Below are 12724 nucleotides of genomic sequence, written 5' to 3'. Positions count from 1 at the left end.
GCACACAAAACTTTCATCTTTTCTCAGAAATGGGACAACTGAAATACCTTTCTGCAAAATCAAATTTCCTTCAGAAAAATCAATTTTAGCATTTTGTGTTTTGAGAAAATCTAGGCCTAAAATCAAATCTTGAGAGCATTGATCTGTGACATGAAATGACTGATGAAGCTCAAGGTTGCCGATTTCAACTGGAATTGTAGTTTGACCATTTATTTTGAGATGAGTGCCAGTAACACCTCGTGCAAACGTAACCGAATTTTGAAGAGGATAATTTCTGTGCAATTTCGCCTTTTTGTATAGCTTTTCAGATATGATAGAAATGTCTGCCCCTGTATCAACTAAAGCTGAAACAACATGACCGGCAACCCTAGCTTTGACCTTGTTTTGATGTTCATTGCTAGAAACGGACCCAACAACTTTTTGTTTTTGACGGGGCTTCGAACGTTTGAATTTGGATGGGCACATTATTGCAATGTGTCCGATTTTCTTGCATAATCTACACATTCTAGTAATACAGCGACATTGTGAAGGAAAATGGTCACACTTACCACAACGAAAGCATGGTGTTCTGTAATGTTTGGGCGGTTTTCTCTGTTGATTTGCACAATGGGACACATTTGTATTAAAAGACACAGATTCGCACTTTTGATATGGGAGCACATTCTGAAAATTTTGATTTACACACACATTTTTGTAATTTTGATAAGGTGGCACTATTTGATTTTCTTGATCACAAACTTGATTCACACACTCTGTATCACGAAGCACTTTATTTGATATTTCGTCGACCCTTTTCTGCAGATTTTCAAACACTGAATTGATCGCTTCCACTTCACTCGCCTCCGCTTTCTTCTTTCTTTTCTCTGCAACCTCAGCAACTCGGAGACGCTTTTCTATATCCTGTGGTGTCTTCCCGTCGTCATTTCCAACGGCGTGCATGATGTATTCTGGACGGGAATGAAACATGAATTTATCCATCAGGAATCGGTCGGGCAATTGGCTTCTCCTTGCTAATTCCGTGACGTCATTTATGTAGTCTGTAACATCTTCGTCTTTGCGTTGTTCGCGTTCAACAGCTTCATTGTAGGCTACTAATTTGTCCGCATTTGTAGTTCCATACTTTTCAAGAAAGGCACTTGTTAAAGTTTCTTTATTCGCTTTCATTTCTTCGGGTAGATACTGATACCATAGTAACGCATGTTCATCAAAAAGTAAAGGCAGGAACTGTAATATTTCTTCATTGTTGAGTTGTGTCGCTTTTGCGAACAAGTCAAACTGAAAAATCCATTTTTCGGCATTTTCTTTAAAATTCCCTTTAAACTTGGCTGGCGCGAATTTCGAAATATCCATATTGAACTTCATCTTCACTGCTTTTCGGGCGTTGTCCGTTTAGTTGTCCGTAACTTTTCGTCCTACCGTTCTTACACGTTTCCTCATGTCTAGGTTGAAATGTCTATTTTTCCTGTGAGAGGTACATCTTTGGGAAATCAGGATACTCCACCAATTATAACCGCCGGGTTTGTACCGTATGGGGTATTTTCCGTACCGGGCGATTACTAGGGAATTAGCTCAACACTCGCTGTATTTTCCACATTTATTCCAGTTAATAACACAATTATACAAACAGTTACTCTCCACTCCGTACACATTAAAAAGGGGGAACTCGCTTATTAATAATTCTAACTTAATGTTAACCTACATATGACAGTGAGGGAAAACGTAACGGATTAGACGGACGACTTGTATCTTGACTCTTAACCTCTATCTATCGAACTCTGACTCTATTCAACTAACCTGTAATCATCTCTAAAACATATATTATTTTACTGGCGTGACCCTCTAAATAATTGACATGTATAAATCATCCAATCAGAGAATATTTCTTTATCCCTAAACTGACCATCTCCCAGGTAAACGCCCATTTATTCACCTGCGTTAATCCGCTAATTGTTATGTAATTGCATTAACTCTATTAGTGTCAAACACACATTTCTTAGCTGAAACCATTGTCCTTCAATCCTGCCCTTCTATAATAAGTATATTTCCTAAACATACACTTGATTACTTTGATGTCTTATTTCTTTGTTACAGTTAAGACGTTTGATAAACATTAATTTACATTCTATCACATCACAGTCAGGAGGAATTTCACGATAATTAAGAAGAGTAAATACGTTAATTTACCAACAAGCTAAACTATAGAAAATGTTCGCAACATGTAAAATATACATTTTACATGGTGATACTCTTATGAGTAAGATGTTATACTTTTTCATGTTTCAGGAAATGCTGGTTTTAGTCGTAGATCCGTATATAGGTTAAATCCTTCCATTTTTGGCAACAAAAAAACCCCACCTGAAATTGAATAATGGCTATTGTGTACTTTCTGATTGTTGAAGAAGACTTATACATAGTTATATGTAGACTTTGGTCAGTTGCTACAGCAAACAAGGAAACAGTTGGGATTCTTGGAGGGACAAACATCATAGAAATACCATTCTAACAATCTGATAAAAATCAGCTTTCTGATACGCTACCGTGACAGATTGCAGACTTCGGGGCTGGTGACAGCAAAGCGTGGCCATTGGTTCCGGTGGAGATTCGTTCCCTCCGGCCATCTGTGTCTGTATCCACCGGATCAGTCTGGTGTCCATGGGGAACGTTATTGTATGTATCTAATGTCTCGAAATTAGTTGCAATTTGATTTCATCTGGGAGAGGACAGGTATCAGTTTCCCCTCTTAGATAAGATGTATAAAACCGTCTACCATATTCTAACATCTCGATGTAATTGCATTTATTTATTTCTGAAAGTAGCAGTATTTCTATAACGCTCAAACTCTACGTGTTTGGAATGTTTAGCCCAAAAAGACGTTCCCAGTACAGTGTTGTGGGTACAGTGTACTCAAATGTCTTCTTAATTTTATGCTTTAGTTTGCACATTTCGATACACTTGTAAATTCATTCTTTGATCCTGAAATTGATTCTCAATAAGAAGGCGGTTAGATTTCCTAATAAATCTAAAGTCTTCATACTATTTGGCAGTATTTAGAGACACAAAACAGGAACGTCATGATAGAAAATGCATTTCCTGCCCAGAATCCTATAGAGAAGACAAGGGAAGACCAAAATCTGAAAACGGTCAAATGTTATCGATACTGTATCACCAAGCCCTGCACTGGAGCATCGCTTTATCTGAATCCATACAATGCTAGTTTAGTCTATGATCTTCGCATAAATCGTTTTAATACCGTGATTATTTCTGTTTTACATCCATTACTGGCCAATTTCAAAATGCCACGGAACTAATGTCTGTATATTACGTAATATAAACAACAGGATTCCCCATTTAAGTCAATAGTATTGATAACATAATGTTTATTCAATTATGAATATTACAAGTCTGGAAACATTTACAATGCCCAATAGGAGAGTTCAATAAATCTAGCGAACATGAAAGTTAATATGACACCATGATACGGCACAGGGGAAGACGATTGGACTAAATAAAATATCAACACAAAGGTACAAAGATCATATGTTACAGTACAACTCTACGGAAACACACACCCAAAACTTCAAAAATGTACTTACGCTAGCTATCGCTCGTAATCATCCTGCTTTTATGACATTTTTGTTCTGGAAATTTTTCAAGTGAAACTTGTATTCTAATAATCTTTTTCCTTTCATCTAAAAATCAAAAGGAATCATGTTATTCGCGTACTGACATTTTTTTTATTTCTTTGCGATATACAGAACAAGGTAGCGAATCAAGTAACCTCTAATACATATCTGATTAGTAACGGAAATGACGAAAAATGCACAACAATGCTTTCGAAGTCTTTCATGTAAAGAAGCGATTTTTTCGAAGTTAATAGGGGCGCAAAAGGGCGAAATTAAGACATCAGTGATGTCGAGCGTTTGATTAATCTAACGATACATATCGATTAGAAAACGAAAGACCACAATTCTGTTAAGTTCCTTTTCTTCTGATTTCAACACAAATTCACCAAGACAACTATAAAACCCTAATTATTGCTATAGGCTTGCATGTCAACAAATGAACAGGAAATTTACAATTAATGTACCTTATTCCTCGGGGGTTTGTCCTAAATTTCAGTGTCTGAAAAAATAATGATTTGTTTCAGTTTGCGTCTGTGACTCATATTTCTGTTGTACATTTAATTTCTGATTTGATAAAAAAAATCATAAATTATTGATGTCATGGCTTCGATGCCACCTAACGGATGACTTAAATGGATTTAAAGCTGAAAAAAAATCAACGTGAATTTTCTTGATGTCAATTATAGAATGACGATTCGCTGATTTACCTTCGTCGGCAAACAAGCACCGCTGCAGTGCAACCATTAGTGCATAAGTACAGTGCAGACTGGAATCGAAGAGTGATTAATGTTTGATGCGGACACCTGATTAAGGTGATGTCTCCGGAAGCAATCAACACACTAGTTTCTTGAAGTGGTTAATTACTCGTTTCTTTCCTTTTATTCAGCGAACGAGGTTTTCCTTTGTAAATATGGAATAGATTTTTTTTTACGTCAAACGATAAATAATTCACCATTTTCAACACGTACATAGGCAACGTCAGACGTTAATATGACGTAGAATAACAAAAAAAAGGAACAAAAGAACACGCGGTTGGGAACATCAAATAGAATACATCTTAAATGTGCATTTCATGCGACATGATTAAGCTCTCTGATATGCAATATCACGTTTAACAGATCACAACAAATAGATTCATTTCAGATGAAGATCAAAAACACTCTTCATAGGAAGAGATCGTGTCAAGTCAAAATGAGAATCTCTTTAGAGGGAATAAACTAAATGAGTTCGTAAAGAAATAAGATTGGAATGTGAAACCTGACTCGCTTCTTAAGTCTGAGTCTGGGGACAAGCCTTTGTTCTTCGTCTTCAGCAGTTTTATATGTCTTCCCGAGCTACAATTGCAGTCTAATACAGCACATATATGTTATTGTAGATATTGATTTTCGTGTTTCTGAATTAGAGCTGGTAGGATTTTTTGATGAAAATGAATGGGAGGAAAGTTCGTTATTTGGTCAGTATCCACGCCGTTTGACCATGGCGAACTGCGCGAGTTGTAATTCGCCCTTCTTTTTGTCACCGCGCTCTAAGGTACCTGTTACACAATACCCAAGCTGAAAGTCTTCGTTAGAAATATTTGTTGTCAACGTCATCCGGAAGTCTGGGGAAGGAGTATTTTTGAATTTCCCAGAAATAACCATGGCACCACTTCCTTTGTCTGACATTTTTCCTTTGGTTGATCTTCGCTTGGTTCCGGAAACTTCAACAATTTTGCACCGCGACCGGTTCCACCAATATGTTTTCAATGTCCAATACGTCACAGGAACCGGATGTGCCCATCCTTCGTAAGGAAACAGCATCACTCTCGTTGGATATCCCTCATAATTGAAGACTTTTCGACAGCATTTCCCTCGATTTTCGTAATAAAACAGTTGGACCATTTTTAGTTTTGCTATTCCAGTTTTAAGTCTCTTAAAAGATATTTGGCTTCATCATTCAGTCTTCTATCTACAAAGCAACAATTTTAGCAATACTCAGAGCAATGCATGAAACAGAATAGTAAGTGTGGTGAATGATATAATAAGTGAGGGATCATTGAGTCCTTTACATTAATCAGCTGGGTTGATAAATAATTCTAGTTAGGTTTACCTTTAAGTGACATTGCTGATGCAACCAATTTAAGGGTAGGATTGACTGTTTGTTACAGGTTTGCACATCTTGCAAATAATTAATTGATTTATTTCTCTTCTGTTGATATGTACTTGCCCCCTACCCCTGCTTTACTCGTTCATTTCCATTCTGATTACATCGTGCGCATAAACTTCAAAACCTTTTTAATTATTGAGTTGTTTTGTACAAATAGTCTAGTAGCAGGCGTTGTGTTTAGCCCCATGGAAAATGATAACAGTGACTTTGACAGGTCGACCAAATGAATCATTCTTGTGTATATCCAAATAACATTGTTCTACTTTCCTAATATTTTTGCTTTACCCGGTATTTTAATTGTTTCAAGAATGCCCAAATAACTGGGTTTTATTACTAAGTGTTTTTTTTTCTTTTTGTTTTTGTTTTTTGTTTGTTTGTTTGTTTGGTTTTTTTTTTGGTTTTTTTGGTTTTTGTTTTTTTTTGCTTAATTTTGCGGTATCATCTCAAAAAGACAGGGAATGAAAATGAAAAAAATCAGTAGCAAAATACTTTGTTAATTATACTTTCTTTGTAAAGAAATCGCAAATTTTAAATGAATTTATTCTTATTTTTTAAACAGAACAACAAAATTTTGATGATGCGATGTTTGTTGGTATTTGTTTGATGCTTTATGAACTTCTAAAAATCTACCATGCATAGAGTATTTATAGACAAATCAATTGATTTATCGAAAACTGTATGAATATCTCACTGTGTCCCATATAACCTCTATCCCAAAAGACTAATGCATCTGTAATGAAAGTATCTCTTGTTTTCCTTGATTTATGCATCAACCTAAACAGAAGCATGCTTTGTGCACTATGCGCATTTCCAGTACTTTGATTATTTGATTATCGGGTACTTTGATGTATTTGCATGCGTTTCTATTGTAATAAAATGATTATGTAAAAACATAAGAATAAGAGGTATTTTACTCGCTGAAAAGACCGTTATTTTTACATTATCTAAAAAAAAAATACTCTGGAAATTCATGCTAGTTCTGAAATATGAAAAGTTTATGAAAAGTGAAGTTTGTAATTCAGAAATTTTTGGTAAAATACAGAAAAATATTTGTTAAAATACCGTACAAAAAAAATAAAAAATAAAAAACAGCGTCGACTTGCTCGATCAAATATTTACTTCACTCCAAAAATGTAAAAGAAAAAGTCAAGTTAATGATAGATGATTTGAAACAAGGTAAAATTAAATATGTTTATCGATATCAATATATATTGTTTTTTGTCTTGAGATATTTTTTCTGGTTTCTTATCTAAGAACCTTTCGTGATATTTTTGCCTGTATTTGGGAACATTTATATAAACCGGTAAAATTTCAGCAGAGGACCCACTTCAATCACTGTACAATTCGAAGATTCTTTTTTGTTTTATCTTTAAAGCTAGTAGACGTTCTGTAAATAAGAAAATGATTGCGTTAAAGAGACACATTAACGGATAACACCTATTTAAAAAGATGATCTATATCAGTATCTCTACGAGCCCCCACCCCAACCCACCACTCGAATTGTCATTTTTGTTCATTTTGAAATTGAAAAAAATGAAATTTTGTTACCATATCCTCAACAACATAATAATTCAAATTTTTTTTTACTTAACTTCAGCTCAAAGGCAGTGCAATTAATTGGACTAGCTGAAATAGAGCCATCGAAGTACGAGAACGAAATTTCGTAGATATATGAATATAATATAGAATTATTCATAGCCAGTGAATGTTTAGTCCATTAGGCCGTATGGCTCATTAGCTGTGTATGAAAATGTCACATCTAGTTTGAATCAGTCGCAGAAAGATCTAGACATCACAAAGCTTGCATGCAAAGACATTATTAAGGTCAATTTCTTCTGCCTTGATTTATCTTATTGTACGTTACCAAGAAAAAGCATTTTTCCCGTTTTAAACGTTGTTCCTTTAATTCGGAATACAACATGGTGAGTGACACTATTGGTTGTTGTTTTTTCTTCATTAGAGAAAATTGGTCAAAATAATGGTAAAATAATGGTAAAAACAAATACCTACTTTTGAGAGAATTTCGGAGTCGGCAATTTATGCACAAATGTCATAAAAATGGCAACAATTACAGTAATTTAGAGTTGTTTGTTTTTATTTACATCGGGAAACACTTCATACGATCTCGCTCTTGTGAAATCAAGTAGAAACAGCTGATTTGCAGCTGATTTTAAACTGTGTAAATATGAAACAATATTCTCAAACTGCTTTAGCGATAGCCAAATATCCGTTCTTAACACTTAAACGATCTAAGAGTTTGGAACAATGATTCTTTTGTTCGGTAGCATATTTTCTAGGCAATTGGCGCACAAAGAAACATTTAAAGAGTTAAGGTAAAGTTTTCGAGATTTCATCAGCAATTCCAGGGAGTGTGGCTTTTCAAAAGATATAGCACCGTGACCCAGTAATCCACATCACCAGTTGGCTTCATTGAAAAAAAGGCCTAACTTAAAATTACAAAATCGATGGATAATAGGGAGACAAGTTAATGTTACATTATTCTCCTATAAAAACCATAGTCAGCTTGTTCTTTCCATGCCAGACAATGTCTCATTGTTCTCAACGTAAGAACAGAGGGCCGACCCGGCAAATTATGAACTGGTCGTTATATACATGTACTAGTATATTGATGATACATATACAATAGATTCTCTGAAGCTTAGTTTTGAAATGAAAAGGGGATTAGAAATGCAAAAAAAAACATCAAACCTATTGTGGTCCCTGGTCCTAATTTAGAACTTCGTACAGGAATTGAGAAGTTATTGATAATTATAACGAGAGAGTTCCGTTGATGAATTAAAACTTTGAGTTCGAAGTGAATAATTAATGATTTGTCTCTTTGGTGTATGTTCGTTGTCACAACGCGTGAAGAAGAATAAATTGAATGCTCATAGTATTACTGGTATTAAATTTTGACATACATGTACAAGTATAATATAAACCTTTACATGTGTCTTACAAATTAAAAAAAAAATAAAGAGAAATAGACTTAAGATAGTCTAATTAATTTCAACTTACGGCAATACTGAATTCCAAGGACAACAAACAGGGAGCACACGAGGTGTGAAGCGTTAGTTTAAAAAGAACAGTAAGCCAGGCCTATGTCTATACCGGCTCCGTATATAGTACTCACACTATACGCGCTGTCCATACGCACCGACTGTTGCTTCGGCTTTTATTTACAAGCAAGGCTTCTTGTTCTGCCAATAGCGTTTCCCGACTCATCAATAGCGCCATAATGAATTGCAGCCAGTTGAAAGAATTAATATCGAACCTTTTACATTCCAGCGGATAGCGGTGCCATTACCAACATGGCAACAAGTAGCATTAAAGTCGGGATTAAGGAAATTTTATCCGGCTAAAAGCTCGCTCAAATTTACGTGGTCTTGTAATGACTTTCTAAATGAATTATTGCGGGAAATGTTGATCATGGTCAAGAAACCATATACCCTGCAAAGTGTAAAAAGCATCACGTAGGGGATTCTTTTCATTAATAAGATGCATTAGGGAGGAAAAACTAGTAAAGCATAGGAAACGCCGGGCCCTTCATGATTGTGACCAAAGGGTTCGATTAAATATAATTGGAGGAGACAAAGACAAGTCTATTGATCAATCCTTACAAAATCATTTCTCTTCCTTGAAAAAAGGTAGCATAATGCAATATCCTAGTAGATTGTTGCGTCCTGTTGCCGACTTGTCTAAATAATTGGAGACTTATTGGAAGGAGAGCAGAAATTCCCGCCAGAGTTTGGCTTCACGGCCTTAATCAAGAACTTTGTCGCAGTAAATCATTCAGCTTTTTCAATTAGAGAGAAGAAAAAAGTCTTTCCAAATAAAAGAAGAGTTAGTCGTGGGCTTCTTTCCGTTTTTTTGGTACAAATGATATAGGTATGAACTGCTGTTGTTAATTTAGTAGGCGTTACATTAACATTTCCTGGAAATGCAGTATTCTTTATAACCGTTACTTTCATTGAATAATATTAAAATCGATTATTAATGTCAACTGCCATTATTGACATCAAATAGTCTTTCCCTTTTTCTGGAGATTTTCAATTCCCTTATCGCGTCAGTGTCAAAATTATAAATTCATAAAGGAAACTGGAATATTTTATAGTCAAAAATTGATTTTAGCGTTTTTGTTTTTTGATTTATTTTGCAAAAATTACAAAATATAAAGAAGCCTTATTGTATGTACTTGAATTTATTCTAATTTTAAAAATAATTCGTGAATTTGGCAGACATAGATATTCGCGAGTTCTGGGCAATTCATGATCATTGATAAATCATTGCAATACAGTCTGGGTCACCCTTTTTTCTTCTTTTTTTGTATTTTCAATATTTTTGCCACGGTCTTTCAATGAAAAAAGAACCAACTTCAATAGGCAGAAATTAAGTTATGGCCAACTACTCATTAGAAATGTCATCTGTGACACAGCATTTGAACATTTGGGAAAATGAAAGCAGTCCGTACACTTATGGACAAATTATATATCATTTTAAATACTCTCAGTTGGTGGGATCGTTAAAATTTTGCTTATGAGCAATTCATTATTCATAGAAATTCAATTCGTTATTCATAAAAATTCAACAGAAAAATTTAAATTTGAAATTGAAACTTACCATTTAAAGGAACATGGTGACGCACAAACCAATGATTTAGCAAATATTGAATTTTTACACGATTTCCACATATTTTGTATTACATATGAAAAGATGAACTTTTGAAAAATTGCGGCATTCAAACGTAAATAAATTAAATTAAAAAGAGAAAAATAGAATTAAGCGTTGGGCCAGCACATAAATATTGAGTTTTCCTTCCGCTTCATAGCCACGCAAACGCAGAGGAATGAAAGTACTGCAGCGTGGCTAACATCATGAGCCAGAAACCTCTCATTGAAACATGATGTCTTCAAGAGCTATATATTTATTAAGATACATTCTCTATTAATGCATATTCCTTACAATAGACATCGAATAGCTTCAAATTCAAATTCTTTTTTACTTTGTCAAACCAAATGTAACTATTTTAGACAGAAATCGCAATCACGTGACAATAAACCAATGTCCAAAACTACTCGGTTTGTTTACATGTGCAATTTCCGGATGAGATTTAATGACTTGAAAATTGATAGGTGATGGCTTATGATGCGTGCAACCTTCCGTATGATGAACTTTCAAGTAGCTCTTTTTATTTCGGTTGTCATAATCAAAAAATAAAACATCTATTTTGATTCACCGTGCACTTTAACTAGTTGGCGTTTGCGCTATCTTATTGGCCCCTTTCCTTTGAAAAGGTAAAATATTTATACGTTTGTGATTTTAGTTTTTTTCACTCTTGTAGTATCCCCTTAGTGTTTTCCAAAAATTAAACTAATGGTAGATTATTTAACGCAAATATTCGTGATCATTTCATGACATTACTTATAAAATTATCTAAATGTAAAGCACACAATTAAGAGGCCCGTTGGCCTTAACGTTCGCCTTATCACGTGCATCATTATGCTACTGCGTTACATTTGTATATGTTTATGCAATAAAATATGTTCAAACCAAACTACTGCGCGAATACTACATACTTTACAACCTCTGGCAAGCTATCGACAAGACAATTATGAAAAGGTGTGATGATGGAGACACTGTATTAAACATTTTTTCATGGGCATACAAAATATTGGACAATTCCAGAAAAAGAGAAACTTAATGTATGAAATGTGATACGGTAGGCGCCACACACAAATATAACTATATGTACATATATAGAACTATCCATAATATAGGTTGGGAGAGAAGAGGCATTAAAAAAATAAAGAAAATACAAATATTCTGAGGAAAACAGACATAATATTTCGTAAAATTAATACTAATTCAAGGGGTCGCATAGGGATTCAACTTTTTCACTGAAATGCGTAGAAAAATATTTTTTCCTGTGAAAATAAACAAATACAAGATAGTTTGAAGTATTTTTATCTTTAACTTATACTGTAATATATGAGAAAGGGTCATAGAGATCACTATAACGTTTGGTGGGGTGAAGAGGAAAACGAAATGGTTCAGGTGACCGAGGTGGCTCAACCAATGACAACTTGTTTCAATACATTAATATCATGCGCGGATCCAGAAATTTTTCGCAGGAGTTTTCAAGGGATAGGGGAGTCCAAATCCCCTTCCCAGCACCTCCCTTTAATAAATCCATGCAAGAACATATTCAAATCATTATGCATGAAGCCGTCTCCCCACTACAGCCAACTGACTCCGTGATCAAACAGTTCATCACAATGCATCTTAAATGATTCCAAATGTTGACAATTGTGCAATGTAAGTGCGACAAGTGCACTTGATGTAATGGCACACTGCTTCAGAGGTTTGATCGGCGACTGAATCTGACACTTATTCCCCACCTGAGACTTCTGGTTTAATTAGTAAATGGAGTACTTGCCATGCGTTTTGAATTCATAACAATTAAAGATAGATTTATGGTGCTACAAATAGATAGAGTGAAATAAGTAATATTTCATTTCTCAAAGTATCCTAGACCCTTAAAAAATCATCAAAATCTGATTCATGTCCCCGTTCCCAGTTTTTCATATAACCTTGAAATAATTTCCTATTTTCCCCTCCAAATTTACACGCGTCTGAGGACATAATTTCGTTTAAGCAAATCAGGGAGAAATTTGAAAAGAATCCATCACTGTGTAAATAAGTAAGTTACTGCTCAAATACACATTTCATCTTGACGAATCACGGATCAATATTCCACTAAATGTAGAAAAGACGGGGGAAAGCGAGAGAAAACCGAGTTGAAGAGTTCAAAAAATCGGGCTTTCGGGAAAATGACATTGCAAAAGATACTGGTATATTGCATTATTGGATAGTCTGTGCCTACGTTCCTGCTTCCCCAACACTTCATCAACCAGGGGCAGAATTTCAGCGACGAACCAGGTCTCATTAGCCGTAGA

This window comes from Crassostrea angulata, chromosome 10 (assembly GCF_025612915.1).
Source record: "Crassostrea angulata isolate pt1a10 chromosome 10, ASM2561291v2, whole genome shotgun sequence".
NCBI classification, from domain to species: Eukaryota; Metazoa; Mollusca; class Bivalvia; order Ostreida; family Ostreidae; genus Magallana; species Magallana angulata.
This window is presented reverse-complemented; position numbering follows the sequence as displayed.